Raw genomic sequence first — 27,136 nt, forward strand, 5'->3', positions numbered from 1 at the left:
TTGATTGATTTGATTGCTTATTTCTTTTATTATTTTCATGTGGGTTTGTTCTTGAATTTTTAAGTGCCTTTACTGTTCATGTTTTTATGTGATTGAAACTTTATGCTCTTGAGTCTTCTAACATTTTGTTTTAGTGTTGTAGTGAAGAACAGGAGATTTCTTTAGCATGGATCCATATTTTCAGAATTTTGGAGGTGGAATGGAGAATTTTCGGTGTTTTCAACCTGAGTATCAGTTTTACCCAAGCATGGATCAACAAAATAGGTATGAATTATTTCTTAATGGTTTTAATGCTAATTGGGTGGATAATTCATGTTTCAGGTATGAAAGTGCACAAGGACAATTTGTTGAGCCATATCCAGCTTACCAAAATTCATATGGGGTCCAAAAAGTTTCAACATTTTCTATACCCCATTCTTTTCAACAAAACGAACCTCAAATGGATGAGTCAACATGGAAACTCAAGGAGATCATGCAACAAATGAATGAACATCAAGAGCAGCAATTTTCAAGGATACAGAACATACAGAGTCAGATAGATCAAATTGCATCATCCATCAATCAGCTGAAAGCACAAAACTCCAGTGAAGAGATAGGAAGTAGTGATTCTGTCAGGCCTGACCCTACTCCCATCAATTCACATGATTTTTCTAGTAATTTTTGTGATGATTATGTGATTATACAAATTTCTGATCCTACTGATGTTGTTGTTGAAGATGTTGCTAGTGATTCAGGTTTTGAACATGTTTTTGAAGATGATTTAAGTGTAGGGGAATGTTTACTGGAAACATTACCTCAAGAATCACCAAGAATTGAAGATGGAAGTGTAGGGACTTGTGCTATGAAGCCAAGCACCCAAGAATCACTATATGAGGATGAACATTCACATGAACAAGAGCTTGAGCCACATCATGATGAAGAGGTGGTAACAATCACCACTCCAGGTACCATTTAAAACGACAAGGTAAGTATTTTTTGTGATTCATCAGAAAATTCAATAGAGGTATCGTTCATTGATTTCATTAGTTGTGAATCATTCTTTGCTAAATTTTCTACCCACACTAATATTCTCCTATTTTCTTTTTACCCCACATGTACATGGGAGGGATCTTCTTTTAATGATGTTGTAGGAGAACACAAGCTTCCGGAGTGGATGCTTGAACTGAACCGCCTCCGTCCTCCAGAAAAAGCTTGGAAAAGAAAAATGAAGAATAAAAAGAATTTTAGTAGAATAACGATTACTCCATTTCCGGCGTGGATTCTTTTACTAAATCTTCTTCGACCACCGGAATTTAAGGGGAGTTGTTTCCAATTTTGTTTTCTTATGCATTTTAATTCATGTTTTGTTAATAAAATTCTTTTTATGCATTTCTTTAGTTACATACTTTGCAATTGCACTTAATTTTTACATTTTGCATTTTATTTCCACATTTACTTCCATACTTTGCATTTAGTTTAGTATACATAGCATGCCATTTGAATAAAGTCTCCATGGGAATTTTCTATGTAATATTTTTAAGATGGTAAAAGTTTCTTAAATTTGATCATCAATTTTAGGTCATTGGACATGATTGGATACTCTACTTATATGATATTGGTTAATTTGGTAGTGGATTCCAATTTGATCAATTGGGCTTGATTGCATAAAAATACCTAGAGAGGGCCACTTTAAGCCTAAACACTATTTTATTTTTGTGTGGCATGCGCTTGCAATAATTGAACTCTAGAACTTGCTTAGCTTCTTTTCAAAGCCATAATAGCATATGTATGCGTGGTAAGGAAGGATTTTGTCATTCTTATGCTACCCTAATTTTTAATTTCTTTCCCACAATTTTCTTTAAACAATTTCATTTCATCTAGCATTCAAACCCTTGATTATCTTTGCTTGTCATTATTTCATTGAGAGTGTTGTTTGAATGCTTGATGAGTTCGATTTGGCAAAATGACAAAGGATTAAGTGTGGGGGAGATGTATAAAGCTTTTGAATGCTTGGATTCATTTGTTAATGGATGGGATTCAAATTCAAGCCGAAGATGAAGTTTTGGGAAGATGTAATGGAGTTAAATGCTTAAAGTTTTTAAAGTTGGGATGCTACTGTTCTAGAAAAGAAAATGCTGAAATTGTTGCCATGAATGAAGTGCTTTTAAGATTGCAATGCTAAATGAAAGGATTCTTTAAGCTTACTCATGTGAAGAACAAGCACAATTAGCTTTGAATTTTGGAATTTGATACTATGGTGATACATTCAAAACATCATTGGCAGGTTTGGGAGAAAGTTTTGAAATTACTGAATTCTGAATTTTGAAATCTGGCCATGCTGAACACTGCCAGTCAAGGAAACCATAGAAATCTACACTGCTTGAATCTAGAAGCCACAACCATTTTGAACATCACTGATTTCGGAAACATCACTGATTTTGAACATTTCTGTTTTGTTTTCAATTTGAATGTGGAGGAAATTCAGAATGGAATTTACAATAGAACATGAATCTGAGAACTGCAGAACATGAGAAGTGCAAAGGTTATATACATTGTATGCCAGAAATCAGTAGCAATCATATATCTCCTTGATTGGTTATGAAGTTGCAAACCCATCTCAGTTGCATATCTACTGAAGCAAAAGTTCAGCATTCTTTCTTCAGCAAACCAACCTCAAATTCTACTCCACACTACAGCTTCAGAAATAAAAAAAATCTGTTTATAGAAATTGGGTTCTGTGACTTCATTTTTCTGAATTCCTTTCTGTGCAGAAATGTAATACAAGTTACTGCTGCTCCGAATTCAATTGACAATATGCATGTAGGGCTTCTCTTGAGGTTTATTGATAAATCCCCATGAGACTTGGCACATTTCAGCAAATTTTCATATTCATTTCAGAGAGTTCCTGCACTTCAGACTTCAGAAAATTCTAATTTCTGCTGCTCAGCTTACTAAAAGATCTCATTTAGTATTGAATAAACAAGAGCTCAAACTCAAGTTGTTTAGATTTGCTACTGATTGCTACTTCAGAAATCAGTTTCGAAATCTGTAAGGAATTGGATGTGTTGAAGTGGTTGCTGAGAGTGCAGAATTCAGAATCATGATTTGTTGTTGTTCCAGAGTAGGAAATATGGCTGTGAGTTGCATCTGCATTTAGCTAGGTGGTAGTATTCTTGTGCAATATCAAAAATTAAAAGGTTGTTGATTAGTATACCACAAGCTACTTAACATGTGCATACATTTAAAAAATGTTAATGAAGAATGCAAGAATGCTACCGTGGAGTAATGGCAATGCTGAATCTGAGTTTGAATGCATGATGAAAATCTGCAGGAATGAAGTTTTGAATTTTCAGAAACTAAGCTTGGCTGAAATTTGATATTCAAATGAAGATGTGGCTGACATGTGATATTTTCTGCCAGTTCTGAAGTAACTCGTAGATCTGGACTCTTAATCAGGGATTGAATATATGAATTCCATCTCAGAAAGCTCCTTTAATTTAGAAAGAAATAGGAAACAGAGGGAATGGAAATGGTTTTTGAAGTGCTGGAATTTCACAGAATGTGTAGTGGTGTATCAGTTGTGTGCCAAATTTTGTTATAAGCATTCGGTTTGTAAAAGTTCAAGTAAGCAGGTTCTTGAAATTGTCCAGCTCCATTGTAGTGCAAGAAATCAGCAAAGTGGAATGATAGCTGCTGCTGAGAAAAGCTTTCCAATGCTAGTGCAAGATCCTAACATTTGGAATGAGATAGAAACCTTTTTCCAACGAAGAACATTTGATTAGCAAAGGGAACTAGAAGCTTAATTTATGGAATTTAAATGTTATGGAATGAATTAATATTTTCTGGGCAGCAATTTCAGAAATAAGAGCCATTTGATGTGTCCATGGAAGCCATTCTGTATTGCCTCTAAATTTCTGAGAACACAAGAGCTTAATTTAATTTCCTTATGATTGCCTTTTAATGATCTTAATCTGAAATTGAGCATCTCAACTTCTACAAATCAAGTTTGCAGAATCAGTTTTGATACTTTCAACTTCTTTTCTTAGAAATGAGGAAACTGACAAGTGCTTACTGAAATTGCTGAAAATGTAGCTGTTGAGTTTTCTGCTGGAGAAACTGAATTCTACGCAACGACTATATCATCTGTCTAAAGGTTTTTTTGATCAGAATGGAAAGCAAAGCTTGAAGTTTAGCAGCCTCGAATTGTTGGGCTAGCTGTTTATTTTTGAATTTGTCAAGGTTTTTCTTACATGGAAATGTGGGCATCCAGATTTTCATGAATTTAGTTCTGAATTGCCATTGCTGATGTGAATTCAGTTACTATCAAGTTTGTATACCGACACTGAATTGTGACTATGTTGAAGTCTATGGTTCCTTGTTGATCTGCTGGAAGCATTATTGCAGAATTCAGAATCTGAACTTTGGATTAGTCACTGTCCAGGATTTGTGAACATGTTGTGTTAATAACTAAGAATTTAGAAATTACAGCAAGAGTTCTGTGGGAAATCAGATAGGGAATTCCTCTCAGAGTGTTGGTCACTTGTTCTTGCTGCAAGGTTCTGAACAAAAGATCTGAGTGAAGGAATCCATAAGATGAGTTCGTTTGAGTTGTAATTCAGACATTTGAAAAGTGGCTAGAAGGATATCAAGCATTTGAATGACATTTGTTGTTTCTATTGTCCGAGACGGACATCACTTTAAGTGTGTGTGTGGGGGGGGGGGGGGGGCAAGTTGAGGTGAGATTTATTTAGCTTCTTAATGCTTAAATTGAAGTGGAAAAATGGTGAAAAACAGAAACAAATTGTTGGCAAATCAAGAGTATCAAGTGTGAAGGAAGAGTATCAAAATTTTTAGTTTGCTATTTAATTGAAGGAGAGGTTAGCTTGATATGTTGAATTGTTAAAAACAAATGGTATTCATCTCTTTTTACATCAAAAGGGTCAACTCATCAAGTAAATTCCTTCAATACTCTCATCTTCTCAATTTTTCATTGAGTACTTTTCTTTTGCCTATTTCATCCACTTAAATTGTTCTTCTTGCTTTCATTTTAATTCTTGTTGATGAAATCCTTTTGATTCATGTATGCTATGTTTATAGTGGTGGAGAATTAGAACATAAGCAAGCTTATGGTAGTGAAGTGTTGTGAGTTGCATTGAGTGAGCTCCACTAATATATGTTTTGAGTGTGAGGGCTAGAGTAGTTAAATTTCTTGTGAGATTGCAACTTGCTTAATTTTTCAATTGGATTGAAACCACCATACCTACTGATTATTGTTTGAATTATATTCATGATTGTTTGTGATCTTTAAAATGATTTTGGTTAATTATCTTTTACTATCTTCTAGGTATTGCTAGGGGAATTTTTATGGAGATGATTTTAAGTTTTCTTGACTTGAACGGGACGTCCAAGATTAAGTGTGGGGGATTTGATAACCATGATTTTGGCTATATTATCTTGATTCATAAGCACATTTTTAATGGTCTTTTTACAGCATAATCTCACATTTAGATTGCATTTCATAATTTACATGTGATCTTAGACTTAATTGTAAATTAGCCTATTTTCATAGTATTTTGGTGCTAATATTTGTTTATTATTTTGTAGGCATCAAAAGGGTCATGGACCCGATCAAATCAGACCGCATTTGGGCTTAAATTAAGGGCTTAATGAGGCGATTACACTTTGGAGCTATTTGGACCGTTCATCTATAATCAAGCAGATCTGAGCCATCCGTCAAGCATCTGGTCTATCCGACCTAATGAGGAGCAGATCCAGTCCATTGATGAGGATCCGGAAGTTTTGATTCAGATCCGAGATGATCCAACCGTTGATCGAGCCCAAATCAATCTCAACCGTCCGATCAGATGAGGAGAGGTTTAAAACGTTTGAGAAGCTACAGTGCTTCCCTGAACTCGGCGTTTTCGAGATTTTGAGCTACAGTGCATTCTTCTTCTTCTCCGCGTCGCCGAGCTTCCCATTCTTCATTCCCGATCCAGAAGTTAGCATCCTTTACCGGTGACGATCTATGAGCTGACGACGATCATCGTCTGAGGGCACAGAAGCGGCAGGGGCGTTCTCCAGTCCGTGCAGTTGATGTTCTGTCCATTTCCGCAATTCGGATGCAGGGGCGTTCTCTGATCTGTGATTTCCATCATCATCGGAGCTGGATGGGCGTTCTCTGAGGCTCCGACGACACTCCTGTTTCCTCATTCCATCAGCAACTCCAGAATCGATCTGATCAATTGATTGGTGTCGCAATTTCCAGAACACAGCTTTGTTTCCTTGTGCATTGTAAACTCCAGCCGATTGTGAGCTGTATGGGCGTTCTCTGAGGCTATGAATGATCGGTTAGATTAGTTGGAAGTTCGAGATCTGTTGCTGATTGCTACAAGGGCGTTCTCTGAGGCAATTCTGTTGACAGCAGGATGAAGAAGGCTTGCGGCAAGGTTTTGGGTTTGTGGAATGCTTTAGGGTTTAGATTTCTTTGTTTTACTTTGAATTGTTCCTCATCCGGCTTAGATCCTTAGATCTGATTCATTTCCTTGTCCGTAGTTTTTTTTTCTTGATATTTCTTCTTTACTTCATGTCCTCTGCAATTACGTTTCTGAAATTTAATTTGCATTTCTGATTTGTTTGAATCAGTGCAATCCGAATCTTGTTTAACTACTGATTAGTTTGCTAACTAGTTTATGTTTTGAATTAGAGGCTTTAATTCACATTAGTTTGTTTAGTTTTAATGATTTAGTTAGCTAGATTTTGATATCTGTATAGGATTTCCTTTTGTTGCTGTGATCAAATGAAATTTATGAATGCTTAATTGGAGGAATTGTTTGTTTACCTCTATTCAATATTTTCGTGAATGAGCTTTAGAGTGTAATTGTTGGATTAGATTGCAATAGAGGATTGAATGCTAATTTGGTTTCTAAAAGTAGTTGAGTTGAGTTTACTTACTACTGTAATTGTAGTTGAAGAAATTGATTCATTGACATGCACACACATTCGATTGGAACTACTTTTAGAATTCGCTCACATTTACTAGTTAATTCTTGGAAAAATACGACTTGGGACTCCTTACTACGACACGTGTCTTAATTTTAGTGAGTTTCCAATTTTTATTAATTTGATGTGCCTCGTGACATGCAAAAAGGCAGACACCACACGACCATGTGGCAGTTCCCGTGGCTGACAGCTTTAAGCTATGTAGATTTACACAGTCGTGTGATTTCTCTAGAGCTCAATTGGAGTCGGGCCATGTACCAAAAGACATGGCTGTGTCTTACATCCAGAGACTAACTACACTCAGGCTGTGTGGATTCCACACAGCCGTGCACCAATTCCAGCATCAAATAGGCTTTGGCAATGCCCAAGGGGCACGGTCTTGGCACGACCCATGGTAGGGGCCGTGCTAGCCCTATTTAATGGGATTTTCCTCCCCTTTTAAGGAATCTTAGGGATTAGGGACTTCGTCCCTGGTTCTCCCCTTAGGGAAAGCCCTAAAACTCTTCTTCTTCAAGATCCATCCATCTCCGAAGCAAGAGAGTACTTCCAAGGATGCTACGCTTCAAAGATAAGCATCTCATCTCTCTATCTCCATGTATTGAGTTGTAGTTTACTTCTTTCTTTGTCTTTGATTGTAATCCCTTGCAATAGAGTTGATTCTCCAGATTTATGATGTAGGAAGTGTTGGGTTTTTCGGGCCGCGAAAACCACTTTTTCGCGTCACGGAAACCCCGAAATCCCCTAGCCATTGGATCCGTGCGAAGGAAAAATTTCGGAAATACGAGTACGAGTTTTAAACTTCGATCTACAGTAGATCTACAAAGGAAAAATATTTTATACCTTCGATGCGTGCCCATCGCAATCCCGCAAGTCCAAGGTACGCCGGATCTCGAAGTTGTCAACGTAGACAACTCTCTAGTGATATCCACACGAACAAGATGTGTTCTCTAACACTCAAGGATGGAGAAGAGAGCACCCCAAGTGTGCTAGCACTTTCTAGGGCTCTCGGGTAGGATTTAAAAAGGAGAAAAGGAGAGAAAGTAAAAGGAATCTCACATACTCCTCTAGGTACCCTCCTTTGTGACCTTCACTTCACCCTTTTTCACTTGGAACTCAACTCACTCACCTTCCTCTTGCTTGAAAACCCACGGCAACAGTAGCAAAGAGAAGGAAGAACCCAAGGAAGAAGATGCATTCAACACCAAATCAATGCCACCAAAAAATGAAACCTATTTTCATTATGTGGCCGGCCACACATGAGTAACTCCTCATTTAATGTGGCCGGCCACATTAAATGGAGGAGTGTAACCTCTTGATCTCCCTTGATGATGTGGCAAGGTTAGTCATGCCATGTAGGATGAGTCAACCTTCATGATGTGGCAATATATCAAGTCAAACTTGATGTTTCAACTTCCATTTGGTCAAGTCAAAATTGACCAATTCTCTTCCTTTGTGAGTTAAAACCAATATTTGGTTCAAGTCAATTTTAATTTAATGAATCTCAATTCATTAATATAAATTGACTCAATGAATCAAATTTAAATTAGACTCATTCAACAATTGAATCTAATTGAGTCTAACTCAATAAGTCTAATTTGAATTAATCCGAATCCAATCTTTGGTGCATCATATGAACCTAATCCAATTGGTTCATCATATGAACCTAATCTCCATCCACTTGTTCTTTGTGTGTGACCCAATAGGTTCTTGTAACGTTGGCAATGTTTCTAAACTCCTTTAGAAACATAAACAATGAGCGGCATCTAGCAATACATTATTGCTACCCAAGTTACAAGAAATGTTGAGATCCAACATCACCTTGTGACTACTAATTGTGACTCCTCACAATATGTGACAATGTCCTTCTATCCTAGACATCTAGATTGATTAATGTGAGGCATAGACCGTGTCATCCTCTAATCAATCTAAATCTTGAACTCCAAGTAGACTCACTCGATCAAATGAGCTCAACATCTTATGTTGACTCATTTGGGCATGACCATGCACTTCATGATCTCACTCTATCAAGAATACCGATGTCTCTCCCGTCATATAGGAGGGATAGATCTCATCTACATCACTCACATCCCTCCGCATAATTTGTTACATACCAGTAATCGCCTTTATAGTCCACCCAGTTACGGGTGACGTTTGACGAAACCAAAGTACATAACTCCTTATGTAGGGATCCATGGTGACTTCAGGTCTAAGGACTAGTAGTCATACTAATAGCCACATGAGAAAGTATATGACACTCATATAACGATCCATGATACTTTCTCATGGCGGGTCATTCAGTATACATTCTCTAATGCATACCCATGTGTCAACTTGATATCTCTATATCCATGACTTGTGAGATCAAGTCATTGAGTTGACCTACATGCTAGTCTTATTGCATTAACATTGTCCCTGAATGTTAATACTCGACTAGGAATGATTAAGAGTAGTGTTCCCTATATCATCTCACTATCGGTTCAACTAACCGATTGATATAGGTGAGAACCGTCTACTCAAGGACGTTATTATACTTAGTTTATTTGGCACCAATACAAGTAAGTATAATAACCAAAAACCAAATGCCTTTATTTATATAGAATATGATACAACAAGTCCAAAATACAATTATCAAATGATTGACTCTAGGGCTCTAGCTAACAATCTCCCACTAGCACTAGTGCCAATCAGTGTAGGCTCTAAGCCCAAATGACCTAGTGTGACCATCATGCTTCCTCTGTGCCAAAGCCTTGGTCAAGGGATCTGCGATGTTAGCCTCTGTAGGTACTCTGCAAATCTTCACATCTCCTCTCTTGATGATCTCTCGAATGAGATGGAAGCGCCGTAGTATGTGTTTGGTCCGCTGGTGTGAGCGAGGTTCCTTTGCCTGTGCTATAGCTCCATTGTTGTCACAATAGAGCTCAATAGGGTTAGCAATGCTAGGAACCACCCCAAGTTCAGTGATGAACTTGCGAATCCAAACTGCCTCCTTTGCTGCCTCTGATGCAGCAATATACTTGGCCTCTGTCGAACTCTTCCAGCTCACAGCACCACCATTAATGCAAAATACGAACCCCGACTGCGATCTATAGTCATCCTGGTCGGTCTGGAAGCTAGCATCACTGTAACCCTTTACAGCTAGCTCATCATTGCCTCCATATATCAAGAAATATTCTTTAGTCCTTCTTAAGTACTTAAGAATATTCTTGACCGCTATCCAATGACTTTCACCTGGATCTGACTGGTATCTGCTCGTCATGCTTAAAGCATACGAGACATCAGGTCGAGTACATAGCATGGTGTACATGATAGATCCTATGGCTGAAGCATAAGGGATCTGATCCATGCGGTGTCTCTCCTCTCTAGAAGAGGGACCTTGAGTCTTCGAAAGACTCACGCCATGTGACATCGGCAGAAACCCCTTCTTGGAGTTCTGCATGGCAAACCGAAGGAGTACCTTGTCAATGTATGTACTCTGACTTAGGCCAAGCAATCTCTTAGATCTAGCTCTATAGATCTGTATCCCTAAAATCCGGGATGCCTCACCTAAGTCCTTCATTGAGAAGCAACTCCCTAGCTAGGTCTTGACAGACTGAAACATAGGGATGTCCTTCCCAATGAGTAGTATGTCATCCACATACAATATGAGGAAGACAACTATATCCCCTACAACCTTCTTGTAGACACAAGGCTCATCTTCGTTCTTGATGAAACAAAACTATTTGATTGTATCATCGAATCGAAGATTCCAGCTCCGAGAAGCTTGCTTTAGTTCATAAATGGACCTATGCAGCTTGCATACTCTGCTAGTATGCTTTGGATCTACAAAACCCTCAGGTTGTGTCATGTACACATCCTCGAGTAGGTTTCCATTCAGAAACGCGATTTTGACATCCATCTGCCATATCTCATAGTCATGGTAGGCTGCAATAGCAAGCATGATCCGAATGGACTTAAACATCGCTACTGGAGAAAAGGTTTCATCATAGTCAATACCATGAATCTGCTTGAAACCTTTAGCTACCAAGCGACCCTTATAGATAAGTCCATCCATGTCAGTCTTTCTCTTAAAGACCCACTTACACCCAATGAGTTTTACCCCTTCAGGTGGATCAACCAAAGTCCATACTTGGTTGGTGTACATGGATTCCATCTCGGATCTCATGGCCTCTAGCCATTTCTCAGAATCTGGTCTCATCATATCTTCCTGATAAGTGGTAGGCTCATCCTCTATGAGCACAACGTCATCATGGTCAGACAAGAGAAATGAGTATCTCTCAGGCTGACGACGTACCCTATCAGACCTGTGAAGAGGTATGTCTACTTGAACTGGTTGTTGTTCCTCAACTCCTTGTGGAACAACATCATCCACAACACTTTGTGGTTCCAGTTCAACTTCCATCGAGGCTTCAGTGCTATTGTTCGCATCTTGAACTTCTTCAAGATCGAACGTTCTCCCACTAGTCTTTCTAGAAACAAAGTCCCTTTCTAGAAAGACCCCAGTCTTTTGGAATGTAGAAGTAATATCCCTTTGTTTCCTTGGGATATCCAATAAAATAGCACTTGTCGGATTTGGGTCCTAGCTTGTCTGAGACTTGACGTCGAATGTAAGCCTCACAACCCAAAATCCTCATGAAAGACACCTGGGCATCTCTCCCAGTCCATATCCTATATGGTGTCTTTATCATGGCCTTTGATGGAACTCGGTTGAGTATAAAAGCTGCCGTGTCTAGAGCATAGCCCCAAAGGAATGTCGGAAGATCTGTGTGACTCATCATAGATTGTACCATATCTAATAAGGTACGATTCCTCCTTTCGGATACACCATTCCACTGTGGTGTTCCAGGAGGAGTGAGTTGGGATAAAATCCCACACTCAGCTAGGTAGTCACGAAACTCATGGCTAAGGTATTCTCCACCTCGATTTGATCGAAGTATCTTAATACTCTTGCCAAGCTGGTTCTGTACTTCATTCTTGAATTCTTTGAACTTTTCAAAGGATTCAGACTTATGTGTCATCAAGTACACATAACCATATCTACTGAAGTCATCAGTAAATGTGATGAAGTACCTATAACCACCTCTAGCAGCGACATTGAGAGGGCCACATACATCACTATGTATGAGTCCTAACAAATCAGTCGCTCTCTCGCTGTGCCCACTAAAGGGAGTCTTGGTCATCTTGCCTCGTAGGCATGACTCACATATCTCATATGATTCAAAATCAAATGAGTCTAGAAAACCATCCTTATGGAGCTGGGATAAGCGCTTGTCATTTATATGACCTAAGCGACAGTGCCAGAGATAGGTTTGGTTCAGGTCATTTGACTTGAACCTCTTGGTATTTATGTTATAGATAGGGCTTTCAAGATCTAGAATATAGAGTCCGTTTATCAGAGGTGCACTACAATAGAACATATCATTTAAATAGACGGAACAACATTTGTTCTTTATTGTAAACGAAAATCCTTTCTTGTCCAAACAAGAAACTGAAATTATATTCTTAGTCAAGACAGGCACATAACAACAATAATCTAATTCTAGTACAAGCCCAGAGGGCAGAGATAGATGGTAAGTTCCTACAGCAATAGCAGCAACCCGTGCTCCATTGCCTACTCGTAGGTCTATCTCACCCTTCGTCAATGCCCTGCTATTTCTCAGCGCTTGTACATTAGTATAAATATGCGAAGCACATCCGGTATCTAATACAGAGGTTGACTTCTATAACATGTATACCTGAAGTAGAAATCTTATTTCTCTTCTTCTTAAGATCTTCCAGGTATTCTTTGGTGTTCCTCTTCCAGTGCCTTGCTTGTCCTTGATATAGGTGACAAAGATGTTCAACCATATCGTAAGCGCCCATCAACTCATGTTGCTTCTGAAGCTCAGAGTTCATGGTCGCGAGCATAAGATAGGACACATCTAATGCGTCATCTTGATGCTTCTCGTAAGCATCTCAGTCTGCTCGAACGTACAGTTTACGTTCTTGGGTGAGAACTATTCTCAGGTTCCTGTACCATTTCAGGAAATTTACTCCGTTGAGCTTGTTCTTCTCAAGGACAGAACGCAGAGAGAAGTTGTTCGTTTTTGACGTCATGGAAATTCTACAACAGAAAGAAATGCAGAAATAAATATCATATTCTTTTAAATCATTTAATTAGGCCTTTAACTAAATGATGCTCCCACTGAATTCTATAATTCATGTGGAACAAGATCCACATCATACTAACCCTTGAGTTAGCTTTGGCTAATACGCCCAAGACTTAGTATGATCGGTAGGTAACGATTACCAATTACATCTCTATGCAACTCTTGTTTATAGGATCAAAATCCGCATTTATATTAAAACTTGAGTTAGCTTTGGCTAATACGCCCAAGAGTTAATATAAACGTGATTTTGACCTATCTACCAACCATTGGATAATGCCTATAGTTAAACTCGATCTAATTGAGTTAACTAGTTACACAATCTAATTGAGCTGTACTCACCCATGTGTTGATAGGCGGGACCAAGATTGTCCCTCCGTACCCTACCAAGATAGTATGTGTTGCTCTGCTTTGACAGATTCAACAACTACATGCGATCGAGGTAGTGGTAGGTATCACGGCATGGTAAGCATTACGAGTTAATCAAATGAGCTCAACATCCTCTAATCAATCTAAATCTTGAATTCCAAGTAGACTCACTTAATCAAATGAGCTCAACATCTCATATTGACTCATTTGGACATGACCATGCACTTAGTGGTCTCACTCTATCAAGAATATCGATGTCTCTCCCGTCATATAGGAGGGATAGATCCCATCTACATCACTCACATCCCTCCGCATAATTTGTTACATACCCAGTAATCGCCTTTATAGTCCACCCAATTACGGGTGACGTTTGACGAAGCCAAAGTACGTAACTCCTTATGTAGGGAACCATGGTGACTTCAGGTCCAAGGACTAGTAGTCATACTAATAGCCACATGAGAAAGTATATGACACTCATATAACGATCCATGATACTTTCTCATGGCGGGTCATTCAGTATACATTCTCTAATGCATACCCATGTGTCAACTTGATATCTCTATATCCATGACTTGTGAGATCAAGTCATCGAGTTGACCTACATGCTAGTCTTATTGCATTAACATTATCCCTGAATGTTAATACTCGACTAGGAATGATTAAGAGTAGTGTTCCCTATATCATCTCACTATCGGTTCAACTAACCGATTGATATAGGTGAGAACCGTCTACTAAAGGACGTTATTATACTTAGTTTATTTGGCACCAATACAAGTAAGTATAATAACCAAAAAATCAAATGCCTTTATTTATATAGAATATGGTACAACAAGTCCAAAATACAATCATCAAATGATTGGCTCTAGGGCTCTAGCTAACATGAAGTAGTAATGTTATGATGTTGATGTATGAACTATGTTTGTGGACATTTTCCTATGCAATGATATGTTTACTACTTGTTCTATTGTGTTATGTCTTTGACAAAATGTGTGAATGGTGTAAACATATAGATGTGTGGAATTTTGTCTCTATGTTAAAGTTGCTACTAGACTGGATAATCGGAGGATATTTAGTGACAAAGGATACCCATTCAATTGGACATATTATGCCCTTAGTCACGGAGGGCATTAATACTTTCCCACTTTTTAGAGTCAAAAAATCTTAACATAAGAACTAATCTGTAAGGAGTTGATTATCATGTAGTGGAGGTGCCATGGATTGTGAGATCATTGGACCCGGTGACAAGAGGTATCCCTTACTTTCTACGGTATGTCCTTGAAACAGGGATTAATGCCCTACTAGGGAGTTTAATTAGAGTTTCAGGAGTTTTTCTCAAATTAATGTTAGAAAGTGACTTGTGTAATCTAGGAACGTATGACCGAGGAGTCCTAGTGTCAGGGATTCCCTCTTAACTCTAGCTAGAATCCCTATACGAGTGTAAGCATGGAGTTAGGTATATGAACAATGTATAGGTACATTAACTAGCATGGTAATGAAACCGAAATCCTAGCATTTATCATTCACCATCCACCTTCTTTTCTACTCTCTATTCCCTCTCCTTCTTTCAATCTTTATCATTAGTTCGCAAGCGTCAAAGTCAACTTTCAACCGTCTAGACAACTTACTTTACGACATCTCTTGTGCTTAATCAACAACCCCTTTGAGTTCGATAATACGCAAGCAGTTGAGTTGGCATACCCTAGTTGGTTGACACATGTCAGCTTCCAGACGCCCAGGAGTGGTCAGGTGTCTAGGAAGGGATAAAGGTTGTTGGATCGAGACTCACGTGAGAGAGAGGGGGGATCACGTGATTTTCAAAACTTTTCTTTTTCTTTTTTAAAAACTAAGTATGAATGCAATGGAATAATGAGAAAATAAGAAAAAGTTTCATTCGATTTTTCTTGGTTTGGAACCTTCGGCGACTCCTACTCTAAGACCCATGTCTTGTAGACCTATCAATGGGTAATCCATTAATAACCTCTTCTGAAACATCGGAGGAGGGGATCGAGTTCAAAAGAAAGAATAGGAAAAGTGTAACAATCTACACTTTCCTTTTCTAGAAATTAAGCACAGAAATCAAACTTTATTATCCCACACTCTTTGTTGACAGTCAGCTCAAGCTCGGTGTTGGACAACTCCTCAGTAGTAGTCGAGCATAGTAGAGTCGTAACAGGATACCAGCAGGAAGCCAGAGCAGTCGGAATGCCAAACAGACACTTAGAAGCTTGTAATTGAAGTATTATGAAAACCTTGTTCGAATGTTTCTTTTATAGGGGATGGAAGGTGCCTTCCATAGCACCGAAGGTGACTTCAACCTCCAAAGCTTATCTCAAAACTTCATCTTCTTATCATCGTTAAAGTCTTCTGTGTTATCCTATTGAAGGAGCCTTCCAAGCTCCTAAAGGCACCTTCCATGAACAGTACTCAAGGCACCTTCCGCCATCTAGAAGACGCCTCGGGCACTATTCATCCGAGGTACTTTGTGCTCCTTTTACTCTACAAAATGTGTTAGTCCAACACAAGACTATCTAACCTATAAAATAAAGTTAGCACAATAAACATAGTATTAAATAGCAATTAGATTCTATCTCCCCGAGACCAGGGTCTAGTCAGGATCTCAATTTAGGTTTCTGAAATAGACCTAAATTGGACCGACGCCTATTGTTCCCTCTGCCGGGACACGTCCTCACTGAGTCACTCTCCTTTAGTGACTTACCTTCACTTACCAAGTGTCGAGTTATCTCCTCGATGTCCAATCTGACCCACCGGGTCTTTTTTCTAGAATCACACATCCGGATTTCGCCAATCGGGAATTGAACATCCTGATCTCCTATCAAAATCGTACATCCGGACTTTAATCTATCGGGAATCAAACATCCCAATCTCCTGCTAGAACCCCACATCTGGACTTCACCAATCATGAATCACACATCCCGACTAGACTTCTTGTCTGGTGTCTGGTCCTCCTGACCCCTCAAGTTAGTCAACCCTATACACTCAGTAACAAGGTCAAATCAACAACATATCTAACTTTAATTCACTTATTATTCATTAAAACTCAGGTTTGATCATTGGTGTCAATGATACCAACAATTTCTCCCTTTTTGATGCAATGACAACCTGAGTTAAAGTTAGAAAAAATATACAAAACATATGTATAAAAAAATGATTTCAAGAGAAATCTAAAATAAAATAGTTAAGTTTTATTCTCTTGATTATTTTTACAGTTAAGATTTTTAGATTTCCTTTGCTTTTCTTACTTAAATCCTAACCCTCTCCCTTTGACATTTATAAAAAAATAAGCTGATAAGTGGTACCAAATTATGAAATTGTAAAGACACAAGTAAGCATACAAGTAATAAAATTTTCAAAGTAAGCAAAAAACTTACAGGTTTATTGAAGGGAGGTGTTAAAAAAAATTTCTAAAGTGTTTGAAAGGAATTTCCAAAATTGACACAAGGTTTTCAAAAATTTAAAACTTGAAAAAAAAACATTTTGTAAAGCTGAATTTTACAAATGATTTTTCAAGATAGATTTCAAAACACTTTTCAAAAATAATTCATTGTAATGTAATTTTTAGAGTTTCAATTGTTTAAGGTAAATTTTGAAAAGTTAAAAAAAATTAAAGTATTTTCAATGAAATATGTCCAAATAAAATAGTGTTGGAAATATTTTTAAAATAGTTATCAAACAAATTTTGAAAGGTTTGTCAAAGATGTTTTTCAAAGTGAAAGGATAACTTTGCAAGAATTTTATAAAACTTTTTAAAGTATTTTTGAAAACATCTTTCAAAATAAAGTATTTTTAAGCATGTTTTTTTAATGCAAATTTCAAAACACTTTTATCTTATTTTTTCAAAATAGTCATTTGGAAAAATATAAGAGTATTTTTCAAAATAAATTTTGAAAGTCAGTTTTGAAAGCATTTTGCAAAAAAAAAAAAATTTTGGAAATATTTTAGAATATTTCAAAAATAATTTTTAAATCCTTTGTAGAGCAAGTTTCAGTAAGATTTTAAAAGAATTTTTAAACCAATACTTTACACTAAAACAAATAAAACTCTTTTTCAAAGTAGTTTTCAAATATCCTCCCCCTGAACTTGATATTATTTTTAAAAAATAATATTAATATAAAAATTAAATATCTAACTGTTATTTACTAACTATCAGAAGGTAGCAGTGTTTACTTGGTTAGTCAAATTAAGTACTAATGTCCAGTTAGAAATTTGCTGAAAAAAGACTGCTTAACTTGATTTATGCACTATCTATATTTTTCGTCCAAACTTATATTGATGCACTGGATACATAATCAAGATAGACCTAGTATGTTTGTGAGATGCTCTTTACCTAGGTCTATAAGATCATGCTATATATGGGTTTGACCTAGTCTAAGGCCAAAATAAGTTTTGAAAAACTAGGGAAATGGGAATGTCACGCCCCGGAGAAGTCCCTGCCAGAAGAAATTTCGGCACATCTCCCTTGTACGGGTGACAATCTGAAACTTATCTGCATACCCCTCAGGGCTCACAATCATCAGCCAGCACGACTGGAATATATATCATACAAAAAGGAAATAATCCACGCAGTTATAATATATCAGCCTCTGACTGTCATCACAATACGAAAATAAATTGAAAACAACATCTAAACTTACCTCTTCTGTCGTCCGACTGGCACGTAGCAAAATATACCAAATAGAAACCCACCAAGCAAGCAAAAGACCAACCATTACAATGCCTTAAGAAAAACCATACAAATCTAGGATGCAAAACCAATACAAGTCCGAAACATAGCTCTAAGCAAATAAACAAAATACTAAAAGACCAATACGTAAACTCTTGTGACAAGGGGACTAGCAACTAGAACCTCCTGATAACTTCAACCTGAAATAGGAATACATCAATGGTGTGAGTTCAACAACTCAGTGGATACCAGATAGACATGCATAATAAGATATAACTAACAGTAATAGTCATGCGGTACAGTTTCCTGAACAAAAGTAAGAAATACAGACTGAAAAGATTGAAGAAACTGTACTCACTAGAACCTCCTATCCGGAAATAAGGGTCATCAGACCAGATATAAAATGTCACCTGTATGCATGTCAATTATATGCAACCACCAAAATGCAACATACATAATGCAACAAGCACAAACAATAAATGTAATTCATGCATATGATACAAAAATGACATGGTCACCCCTGACGCCAGTCAACCATCTCACACGCGATGGTGAGACCGACTGGGTAGGGCTATGACAACTGTGCACTCTGCCATCACTGCTCCTGAGTGACCGAGTGGACAAGATGCTGTCAGAGTACACCTATCCTCCTACCCCAAACATAGTGGGGAGCCTAAGCTCTCATCTCTTTGTATCATGGTTAAGGGGAGGGATCCCTGTTCGCTACACGCTATATTCATCGCTACCCATGAGCATACCAGCGGAGCCCTGACAGATCAAACTGCACATACCCTGCTTGATGTACCACCAACCCATGAGTGGTTGTGTATGCAGATCATGTAATTGGCGATGTGCTCGACAACAATGGATCCAACAATCACTCAGCATGAAATCATGCAAGATGGTGCATGACACTATAGCATGTAAATCCTGACCACTCTATAATATATAGCAAAAGGTAAAGAAATCCAACAAGGATCTAAGTATCATGAAACTAGGTACACATGTCAGGTATGTTTAGTAACTAGTCCTGTACACAGTAAGGCAATGTATGTCACTACTTATATGATCATAAGTACACATGACAAGAATAAAAAAATATAAGTCTAAATGCATAATAGATAATAACAAACAAAGGCATACTATAGGTATCAAGTAGTGACATACCAATGGTAGCTAAAAACACAACCATTACTACTAGCTATAAATTACTATGCATATCATAATGACAATATCAAAAGAGATAAGTCAAAGGTACCCACCTCAAAAGAAGATCGTATCGGAACAAATCCCACGTTGAGGCACTCACCTCGAATCAAAGTCCTGCAAATCACATAATGTATTTAGCTAATTATATACAAAGTAAATAGCTAAATAAACTCCCCACCTAATTAGAGCAACTCTTGTCGAACATGATTATGGATTAATCCATCAAAGTGGTTAGATTAAATTAAATCCTCAATTAACCATAGTCATACCATAAACTTTCTAGATTAAGGTTACCAATCATGAACTTTCCCCCAAAGTAGTAATTGAATGGGTTCAAGTTAACTTTTGGAAATCCCTTTGCAAGGAAACTATCCTCTCAACATCCTAATAACAGCCAACCCAATCAACATATCACAACCACATTCTAACTCCTAATCAATGCTAACACAGGACAACAAAACTTAGGTTAAAGTATTAATTACCTTCGTCTTCTCTTCCTACAGCTGGTTGCTGATCTACCAATGACTGATATGGGTCATGACACTGATGAGGTGACCATGATTGGCTTGGCTGGGCACAACTGATGAGGATGGTGGCAATTGGTGAGCTGAGCTACCGATAGAAGCAAATGGTAGTAATGGCCGCGAGCTACTGTGGTGGCTGGAGCAGAGAAATGACGATGGTAGATTTAGGTTTAGTGCATACCTTAAATCTGACCACTGGAAACCCTAAACCAATGATGGAAAGGAGGGTTCACGCGACTTGGATCAAGCGGGAAAGGGAATTTTGTAGGTGAACTCGAGCCCAAGCCGAATCTCCACTGCTCGGTGGCAATCCACTGGAGGAAAAGGTAGGCCGGCGGTGAAGACCAAACTAGGGCAGAGTAGAGGACGCTAGGGCACGAAAGAGGGAGGCGGTGGTGGCTTCAGCTTCCGACGAGTGCTTAGCATCGGCGATGAGAAGAGGAGGCGATGTTGCGGCTTCAAGGTTGCAAGGGCGTCGTTGGCTAAGGAGAAGAGGAAGGAGACGATGCAAGGGAGAGGGCTAGTGGCCGGGTCCGTGTCGGTGAAGAAGAGGAGGGGAAGAGGAGAAGGCTTCACGAGAGGGGAGAAGGAGAGGAAATCGGCGCGAGGATGGCTAGGGCATAGGATCGGGAGAAGAGAGGATCGATCAGGCGGAGGGGTGTGCGATGGTGAGAGGAGAGAAAAAAAAAATACTTATATAAATATATATACTTAGGTTTTGCTTAATCAAACCCTAAGTACATTCCTCAATCAACTCCCACCTTTGGATATTCCAAACAGGCTTTTACCCAAGCTTATAAATGCATCCCCTTAACATACGCCATACGGGCTCCGATTAAATCCCAAAAAATTCCTAAAAATTCTGTTAACTTATTATTTTATTATTATTTGAGTGTTATATTTTATAGGAAATTTTTAGAAAACATAGGTAATGAATTTTCCTAGAATTTACAGATCACTTGAAAATTTATATGATAATAAGACTCCTAATATATCATACACATTCCTAATTTTCATCTTAAGTTGCTAAATTCAAGTTCTGATAATGGTTTTGTAACGCCCCAGCCCGGGTGGGCCCCACCCACCCAAACCGAACCGGGCAAGCCACCAGAATTGCCCATCGGGTTGACGATTAGCTCCACAGACCACCGAAAGTCCTTTCAGCGTGCTTTATCCTCACTCGCACGCACCCTGAAAAACTTCCCAAGTGATCACCCATCCTAAGATTTCTCCAAGCCAAGCACGCTTAACTTTGGAGTTCTTAAGTTTGGGCTTCCGAAAAGGAAGATACACCTTGATAATATGGATAGTACCATCTAACCTTTTAAGCCATACTTAACCAGAATCTCATAACCGGGGTATTAGAGGTTTAGTAAATATATCAGCTCAATTTGATTTTGATTGAATGTAGTTAAGTTCATTGTTTCCATTGGCTACATGATCTCTTATAAAATGGTGTTTAACTTCTATATGTTTGGTTCTAGAATGATGCACTGGATTTTTGATTAAAATCATTGAACTTATGTTATCAATAAATATTTTTTTATTTTTATATTCTAAGTTAAAGTATTATAATGTATGCATCATCTATAATAATTGGGATACACACTTACCCATAGCTATATATTCTGCCTCAGTTGTAGACAAAGTAACAAAATATTTTTTTCTACTAAACCAGCTAAGACGTGATGGTTTAAGTAATTGACATCACCACTTGTACTTTTTCTATCTAACTTACAACCAGCAAAGTCTGAGTTAGAATATCCTAAAAGTTTAAAATTAGTTGTTCTAGGATACCACATTCTTATATTTTGTGTACCTTTTAGATACGTAAAAATTCTTTTAACATTTTTCAAATGGGATTCCTTAGCACATGTTTGATATCTACACAGACTAACTATAAATAATATATTAGGTCGCCTTGCAGTTAGGTATAATAGACTACCTATGGTACTTCTATAATACATAATGTCTATAGATGTAACGACCCGCCTTCTACTGACTAGGCTGTAAGGCCGATCGCTACATTATGCTGTGCTAAATTACTATTGCGAAAATTTGGATTGATTAAAATTTTACTAAATTGATTACTGTAAAATCTGAACTTAATATTCTAGGTGTACCTAGGAGTTGTAAACATGCTAGGGAAGATAATCTATGCCTCTCGGATGTCCTGCTAGCTGTAATCAGACATTTCAATCGATCCATGAATCGATTGGGCTGTCGGATCGATCCAGTGATCGATCCAGCTTGATACTGGCACGGAGAAAAACTCTGGATCGGTCCACGATGATCCAATATAGCATTGTTCAGAGCGGCCGGATCGGCTACCGACCGATCCAGAGTACACCGATCGGTCGAGACCGATCGGGCTCACCGATCGGTGAGTTCCAGGGGTTTCGGTTGCCTGGATCGGTCGGCCGACCGATCCATAAACGACGCTAACTTTCTGTTCGCACCTGGATCGGTCCGCCGACCGATCCAGGACCTCACTGATCGGTTCGATTTGAATCAGAACCCCTGATTTCAGCACTTTTTCGTGCCTCAATCCTACTACAAGTTCTAAAACGACTAGGAATCACTCCACCACTAACAAATAACATTCTAACGTCATAAAAGAAGTGTTCTAAGCATAATAAGGTGCATGGTTAACTAATCATGGCAATTAACATACTGAAGTGCAAAATACTAAAACACTGAAAAGTTCTAATGTTTAAACAACTTGCTAGAGTTTCCTAAGATCTTCTTTCCAAGTTCCTGCCCACACACATCTTCGTAGCATTTCCCTCCAGCCTCCGCTAGTCCATCTTTCCTTTACCTTTATCTGCAGTATAAGGAAAAGAAAGTATCTGTAAGCTTTTGCTTAGTAAGAAATCATCTACCTCACTAAAACATGCATACGATGCATTTATGCTTTTGAAAACATGCTATCAAACATATGATGAACTTGTTAACACATGGCATACTGAAATCACTGAACATAAACACTAAAGCATGGCATACAAACTAATCATAGACTATCACATGTATCAATAAAAAGAACTGAACTGAACATAAACTGAGCTAGACTGGAGCTGAATTCAAACTCAACTAACATAACTAATCTTTGTGAGTTTTGAAAAAACTAATAATGTAATAGATTAAAGTACATAATCATACTGCTAACGGGCCTGGCAACTGTACATGCTATGCGCGCATCCTTAACTAGACCCGGGGTTGCAAATCCCGAATTTAGTAAGGTTTACTAGGTTATCTAAACCTAGGGACCGACTATGGGAGCCCAGCCCAATGCATATCTAATCCTGTACAGTGCCCCTACTGAAAATAAAATACTGAATCATAGCTAACCAATTTATCTTGCTTTTACTAGGTTATCTGAACCTAGAGGCGACTGTGGGTGCCCACCCATTGGACTGTAGCCCCATATAAGCTGTAGCAAGACTAACTAAACTATTTAAATGCTTCTATTGCATTTACTGAGCTATTAAAAATGTCTACTATAGCATTTTACTGAGCTAAGCATTTTATCGAACACTTAGTGTGCTCCAACTCTCCTCTCTATTAGGGAGACCACCTCTAGGCACCCGACAACGTCTGGAATCTCCAACTGAAAGGAGGAAACGTGTCTGGCCCATCTAGAGGTGCTCAACTAAATCCCTAAACCTGCGAGAAGGGTTAAATACACCCTATGCGTCGAAAAGTCTGCATATAACTAATTTAAAAACATAGAATCGTACGAAAAGCTACTTATACTGCAGGTGAGGGGTTTCTTACCTCGTATGCTAATTTCCTTACAATTCTATTCGTTAGAATTTTGGTGGAGACGACCCCTTCAACAATCTTCTCACGTCTATGCGTTCCTCTCGCGAAGAAGAGCGTCCTCGTGCCGGAGTTGTCACCGGAAGATGACCTTGGGGCCCTAGGGAAGGAACCCTAGGATTGGCACCGAGAGGAAGAAGAAGAGGGAGAGGTGCGGCGTGAGGTTAGGGTGAGGAGGAGAAATTGCCGAACCAATTAAAAATAAACCAAACCCCACTTAAATTTTCTATTTATATTAAGTGGGTAACTTCAGCCCAACTCTAATATAAATTTAATTGCCTCCCTTTCCTTTCAGCACGGCCCTGCTGGGTTTAACTGGTTACTAACATTATCCGTAAACCGTAGGTCTCGGGTTCAATTCCCGCTTAGGCCGTTTTCGTTTTCTATTTGTTTTTGCTACTTCCGTTACTCTAAAAATTCTGTAAAAATATCCTAAAATTCCAAAAAAATCATAGAATATTTCTAAAATAGTTTTGAGAATTTTCGGCGTTACAATTTATGTCTATTCCTCTGGGTACTTCTGTCTCATGCTGGCTTCTGTCTCGCATGTTGCCTCTTCTGCTGTGTGACTGTGCCAAATAACTTTGACTAATGGTACTTCCTTGTTCCGCAATTTCTTAATTACTCGGTCTATTATCTGAATAGGCCGACTGTCATAGCTGAGGTCTTCGTGGATCTGTACCGACTGTGGCTCAATCACCTGAGTGGCATCTGGGATATGCTTCTTCAGCATAGAAACATGAAATACATTGTGGACAACTGACATTTCCTGTGGTAGCTCTAGCTCATATGCTACCTTGCCCACTCTTTTGCTGATAAGGTATGGTCCCACATATCTGGGACTTAGCTTGCCCTTTTTCCCAAAACGCATTACTCCCTTCATGAGAGCTACTCTGAGAAACACTGAATCCCCAACTGAAAATTCTAAGGGTCTGCGCCGTGTATCAGCATAGCTTTTCTGGCGACTCTGAGCTGTCTCTATCCTCTGGCGGATCTGCTGTATAGCTGCTGTGGTATCTGCTACTAGATCTTTCTGAAGTTCTAGTTCCTTCTGTTCACCACTCTCATACCAGCAAATTGGAGATCTACACCTCTGCCCATAGAGAGCCTCGTAAGGTGCCATGCCGATAGTGGCCTGATAGCTGTTGTTGTATGCAAATTCTGCTAAACTCAGATATTTGCACCAACTTCCTTTGAAATCTAGGGCACATGCTCGGAGCATATCTTCGAGTACCTGATTTACTCGCTCCGTCTGACCATCTGTCTGAGGATGGAAAGCTGTGCTAAACTTTAACTTCGTGCCCAAAGCTGACTGTACACACTCCCAGAAGTGTGATGTGAATCTGCTATCTCTGTCAGAAATAATGGTTCATGGGACTCCATGTAGTCTAACGATCTCCTTGAGATACAACTGAGCTAGCTGTTCCATGGAGTAGGATATCCTGATAGCTAAGAAGTTGGCTGATTTAGTCAATCTGTCGACTATTACCCAGATGGTATCAAAACCATTCGTGGTTCTGGGTAATCCCACTATAAAATCCATAGAAATGTCTTCCCACTTCCATTCCGAAATCTGAATAGGCTGCAAAACTCCTCCTGGTCTCTGATGTTCTACTTTAACCCTCTGACAGGTTAGGCAGGTGCTGATATATCGCGATGTCTCTCTTCATCCCGCCACCAAAAACGTCTCTTCATGTCCTGGTACATTTTGGTGGAGCCCAGATGCATCGCATAGGAGTCTTGTGAGCCTCGTCTAAGATTTTCCTCTGTAGTTCCTCCGATCCGGAACACATAGTCTGTCACCAAAATACAACACCCCGCTATCCGATATTCTGAATTCTCCACTTTCTGCTCCTGCTAATCCTTGCTTGATTTTCTGTATTTCAGGATCCTGCCCTGAGCAGTCTGGATGTCACCAAGCAAGGTAGACTCTAATGTCATAGTAGAGAGCTGTCCGACTATGAGCTCGAGACCGAAATCGAGATCTCCTTCGTAGGGGTGGTGACATTGCTGCTAGAGATAATAGGGTAGCGCTGGACTTCCTGCTGAGGGCGCCCGCTACCCTATTCACTTTTCCTGGGTGGTAGAGGATATCTATGTCGTAGTCTTTGACCAGTTCTAGCCATCTGCGCTGTCGCATATTCAGATCCTTCTGAGTGAAGAAGTACTTCAGACTCTGATGATCTGTATACACTCTGCACTGAGCTCCATACAAGTAATGTCTCCAAATCTTGAGAGCGAACACCACTGCTGCAAGCTCATGGTCATGAGTGGGATAATTCCTCTCATAATCCTTGAGTTGTCTGGAGGCGTAGGCGATCACCTTGCCATCTTGCATCAGCACTGCTCCTAGTCCCAACTTCGAGGCATCACTATATATGTCAAAGCTATCTGCGTTCTCTGGTAGAGTCAGAATAGGTGCACTGGTCAATCTCCTTTTCAGCTCGCTGAAACTGTTCTCACAGTCCTCTGTCCACTGAAATTTTCTGTTCTTTCTGGTAAGAGCTGTCAGTGGGGAGGCTATCCTGGAGAAATCCTCTACGAATTTCCTGTAGTAACCTGCTAATCCCAGAAAGCTTCTGATCTCACTGGCGTTCTTGGGTCTTTTCCAGTTGCTCACAGCTTCTATCTTACTGGGGTCTACCATGATACCATCCTTTGAGATGATGTGACCCAGGAAGGACACCTGATCTAGCCAAAATTCACATTTGGTGAACTTGGCGTACAGCTGATTCTGCTGAAGGGTCCGCAATACTATTTTTAGGTGCTCTACGTGTTCTTCCTGAGTTCCTGAATAGATAAGAATGTCATCGATAAACATGATAACGAACCTATCTAAATATTCTCTGAATACCCTGTTCATAAGGTCCATGAAAGTAGCTGGAGCATTTGTCACGCCAAAGGGCATGACTACGAACTCGTAATGTCTGTATCTAGTCCTGAATGCTGTCTTGGGTATGCCCCCTTCTTTAACCTTCACCTGATGATAACCTGATCTGAGGTCTATTTTAGAGAACACTGCTGCTCCCTTTAGCTGATCAAACAGGTCGGAAGAGGATACCTGTTCTTGATTGTGACTTGGTTCAATGCTCTGTAGTCTATACACAAGCGCATGCTCCCGTCTTTCTTCTTCACGAACAATACAGTGCTCCCATGGTGAGTGACTAGGACGGATGAAGCCCTTGTCAAGCATCTGTAGTTGCTCATGAAGTTCCTTCAGTTTGCGATAAGGTGCTTTGGAGATAGGATTTGTACCGGAATGAGCTCTATCTCAAATTCGATCTCCTTGTCTGGTGCTAGGCCTGGTAACTCTTCTGGGAAGACTACGGTAGTCACATACGACTCGGACCTCTACTAGCTGGTCCTGACTGGTGCCGACTACGTGTGCTAAGAACCCCGTACATCCCGAATCC

The sequence above is a fragment of the Zingiber officinale genome, chromosome 10A, assembly GCF_018446385.1.
Source record: "Zingiber officinale cultivar Zhangliang chromosome 10A, Zo_v1.1, whole genome shotgun sequence".
In the NCBI taxonomy this organism is placed as follows: Eukaryota; Viridiplantae; Streptophyta; class Magnoliopsida; order Zingiberales; family Zingiberaceae; genus Zingiber; species Zingiber officinale.